The sequence below is a fragment of the Alligator sinensis genome, unplaced genomic scaffold (genome assembly GCF_000455745.1).
Source record: "Alligator sinensis unplaced genomic scaffold, ASM45574v1 scaffold248_1, whole genome shotgun sequence".
Lineage (NCBI taxonomy): Eukaryota > Metazoa > Chordata > Crocodylia > Alligatoridae > Alligator > Alligator sinensis.
This window is the reverse complement of record NW_005842130.1, coordinates 935,262-939,635: the sequence shown is the minus strand read 5'-3', so window position 1 is coordinate 939,635 and position 4,374 is coordinate 935,262.

Below are 4,374 nucleotides of genomic sequence, written 5' to 3'. Positions count from 1 at the left end.
TTTCCCAATCTGTATGTGTGCATTTGTTTTTTTTCCTAGGTGTAACATCTTACATATGCCTTTGTGGATTTGAAGTTGTTTTGTAGCTGAGCTCTCTAATTTACAAGGATCCTTTTGAATGCTAATCCTATTTTCCAAAGTGTTTGCAATCCCTCCCAGTTTTATGTTATCTGCAAACTTGATGAGTAAGTATTTCTTCCATCCACCCACCCATTTATAGTTACCCTTTGCAGGTGGCTGTTCAACCTATTATGTATCTACTTAATAGTTATTCCATCTGTTCCATATTTCTTCAGTTTTCTTATATGAGAATATCTAATGGTACTGCATCAAAGGCCTTACCAAAGTTTAGGTCTGTAATGTCCCATGTACTCGCTTCATCCACAAAACTATTTACCCTGTCAAAAGAGAAAATCAGGTCAGTCTGGCATATTTATTCCTAATAAATCCATGCCAGCAGCTAGTGATCACTGTTTCCTCCTCCTATTTTATACTTTGCTCTAGTAATGTCCCTAGGTATTGATGTCAAGCTGACCATGTCTATAATTCCCTGACTCTTCTCCCCCACTCCCCCTTTATTTAAAAAGACATTATGTTAACCATTCCCTTGTCCTCTGGCCCTTCCCTGTCATGCATGACTTTAAAGATACTGTCTTTAACTCCAAGATTTCTTCTGCTAGTTTTTTTCCCCAGCACCCTAGAATGAATTTTATCAGGCCCTGCTGACTTAAATTAATTCGACTTTATTAAAAACTCTCTGATATGCTATTTATTTAGCATAAGGTACAGATTTCCTCTTTTTCTTTATATTAATTTTGTTAGTGGTCTGGTTGCAGTTTATTTTTCTTTGAAGACTACAGCAAAGCAGTTATTGAGCCACTCTGTCCTCTTTGTGCCTTTTCTTAGCAGTTCATCATCCTTGCTGACCAGGGATTCTGCAGTTACCCTGGTTTTCTTGTGGGTTTTTTTTTGCCTGACATATTTATAGATCACCTTCTTATAGTTTTTAATATCCCATGCCAGCTGAATCTAATTTTTTGCCTTTGTTTTCCTAATTTTTGTCTGTGCAGGTTCTTGATATTACTTGGTAGACTTACTTCAAGACTCAGATTCCCTTCAGTGGCCTTTATGTTTTTTCTCTTTGGATCTCAAGGTATCTGAGAAACTTTTTATGTAGCTTTGTGGGCTGCTACATTTCCCATCTTTCTACAATGTTGCTATTGTTGAGCACCTCACACTATGTCCTTCTGGAACTGCGGGCTCTGTTGGATCGCTGTCCTTTCATTTTCCTGTCCATGTTTTGCTACCAATTCTTGGAAGCAGTTGAAATAAACCCTTTTGAAGTCCAGTGCCCTTGTTTTGCTAGTCCTGCGATTTCCTTCTCTGAGAATCATGAATTGTGCCACGTCATGATGGTTACTTCTTCCGAAGTTTCCCAACACCTTGATGTCCACAACCAGCTCTTATTTTTGGTCAGAACAAGGTCCAAGACAGGTGTCCCCTCAGCTACATCCTCAACTTTTGGTAACAGAGAGCTGCCTTCTATACATTTAGAACATGCTGGCCATTACATGTTTTGCTGTGTTTTCTTGCAACAAATATTAGGGAGGTTAAACCCCACTGATTCTATTATATGATTTTAAAAATTGTGTTGTGTGGTTTGAAGAATGCCTCAGGCACCTTGCCATTATTAGGTGCAGTGGTTCTCAACCTTTTTAGACTCCAAACACCCCTCATTAGATTCAAGGCACCCCTCAGAAAATGTCAGCTCTTGGTTTTCACTTATATAGGACTGTAAGAATGGCCATTTGCTGCATCAGACCATAGGTCCATCTTGCTAAGTCTCCTGTGTCACACTGTAGAGAGAACAGATGCTAAAAGGGAGAGGGAACAGGGTCTGACCAAGGTTTTTTCCATTGTTCCTCTCCTACTTACAGCCTCCAGCATTGAGGACATTTATACACATGCCCCAGGATTGGGGGGGAGGCACTTTAATTAGAGTGCCTCTAAGAGTCGCTCTGATTAAAGTTCTCAGAGCATCTCATGTATCATCAGCACCTCTGCACTAAAAAGTGGCAGTGGGGGTGCTTAAACTAAAGCTCGTCGAACAAGCTTTAGTTAAAGCACCCCCACTGCCACTTTTCAGTGTGAGGACACTGATACACAAGAGGCTGGAGTCTCCTGGAGCATAGGAATTACCAGGCTCCAGCAGACTCGATGAATCAAGCCTGCTATGACATGCTGTAATTACAGTGCACCCTGAAGATTTAGGAAGTTCTGATTCAGAGGTTGTACCCCTAACTCCTGTGCTCAGTAGCTACTGTTGCCCCCTATCCTCCAAGAATTTGTCCAATTCATTGTTTAATCTGGCTGAACTGCCAGCTTCCACTGCAACTGGTGACAGCAAGGCCCACCCACACCTCACTGACACGTGGTGTGAGAAAGAACGCCCTGTTGTTCATTTTAAACGTACTACCTACTAGTTCCATTTTATGACCCTTGGTTCTTGCATTGTGTGAGAGAGTAAATAATAAATCCCTATTGACTTTCCTTTCACCATGATGTCTTTGTTTAAACCCTGATCATGATTCATGTCCCCCCTCGAGCATCTCTTTTCTAAACCGAAGAGGCCTGGTTTCTTTTGTCCTTCCTCTGATGGAAGCCCCTCTAGGCTGCCAACCATCCTTGTTTTTGGCTAGAGAAAAATACTAGAGGGATTCTTCTGTTGCCAAGCACTGGGGCAGCCCACAGCAGGGAAAGATGCTCTTAATACCATGGTGTTAAATCTCTAGGTTTAGCTTGCAGCGCTAACACTGTGCATAAAAGATCTCAGGGAGGAGGAGGAGGAGGAGGTGCCCGTACAGTTGTGGTGCTGCTGGGTGCCCAGACACTCCCTGCCCAGCCCGGGCTTCTCAGCCCGGGGACAGGGCTGCTCTCAGGGAGGGGAGACAGTGCTGTGGATCAGCTCCCATACAGCACTCAAGGTTGGGGGTGGGCTATCCCGCTCAGCACTGACAGATCTTAAATATGAAATTATCGTATTGGAAGCTCAAAACCAGGGCTGTTCCTGGGGGGAGCGGGGTGCAGGCTGTCCTGGGCCCTGTGCTTTGGGCGGCCCTGCGGAGCTGGGTGGAGCGGCTGCGGCAACACTGTGCTGCTGCCAGCTTCACGTCTGGCTTGATACCCCGCTCCATGCCACTGAATCCGCTGCCTCCGGCCACTCACACTCAGCACTCCTCTCTGCTGCCGGCTTCCACACGCTGGCCCTGCGCAGGCTGATTTGCCCCAGGCCTCGCACCCTGCTCAGGTCACCTCTGCTCAAAATGATCATATTTGTTGAAAAACTACTGTACCCTGAAAAAAAAAAAATACACAAACGAGTATGGAAACAAGTCATTTTCTTATTTATTGTATATTGCTCGCTATAAACAACCATTCAGTGAGTGAGTGACATCTGGGTCAAAGTTGAAACATTTCTTTATTGGGAGGCAAGTAGGCATGAGAGAGTGCTGATGGCAAACCCCAAAATCTGCCAAAGGTTTTGGGAACTTCTGAAGCCCCAGACCGGGGTGGAGGATGTTGGCTGGTAGTAGGGCCAGTTGTGGTTCTGGACTCCTGGATTTGGAATTAGTTTTGGCTAATTTGGTCAACAAAACCCCAAAAAACAAACTTCCAAAGTCAGTTAAGACTCCTTGCGAGAGACTTGGGTTTTGCATATGCTGCATCCATGAGCTGCCTCAAAAATGATCTTACTTTATGAACGCTTTCACTACTGCTGATCCCGCACCGTACAAAGGAGGAAACGACCGTCCGGCTAAGACGACTGCCGCGCACCCGGCAGTATGGAGCCCTCTCCGCGCGCAGGCGCACAAGGGAGGGGCACAGAGGGAGGGGGACATGGCTGTAGAACAGCTCCCTCAGACAGGTCGAGGGCGGAGGCTCTCTCTGCCCGCGCGCAGGCGCACTAGGGGCGGGGATAGCGGGGGGAGAGGGAACACCGCTGTGGAACAGCTCCCTCAGAGGTCGAGAGCAGAGAGCGGCGCGGAACCCTCCCCCTTCCATCCTCTCTCCTCCTCGCCCAGCCCCTCGCGCAGGCGCACTAGGGACGGGGGCGGCATAGCCCGGCCCACATTCCACACGCGCCGCGCGCATGCGCGAGGTGGAACCAAGCCCCCCGCTCTCGGCCACCAACCACCGCGGTGGCTATCCGCCTCCCTCGGGAGGGCTCGCTGCCACCACGCATGCGCGGTTGCCAGGGCGGCCGCCTCGCCGTGAAGATTTAAACTGGGCCGCGCATGCGCAGGGTTGCTGCTGGCTCCGGCGAGGGCGGGGCCGCATTGGAGCAGTGGTCCGCGCCTCCCGCCCCGCCCCCCC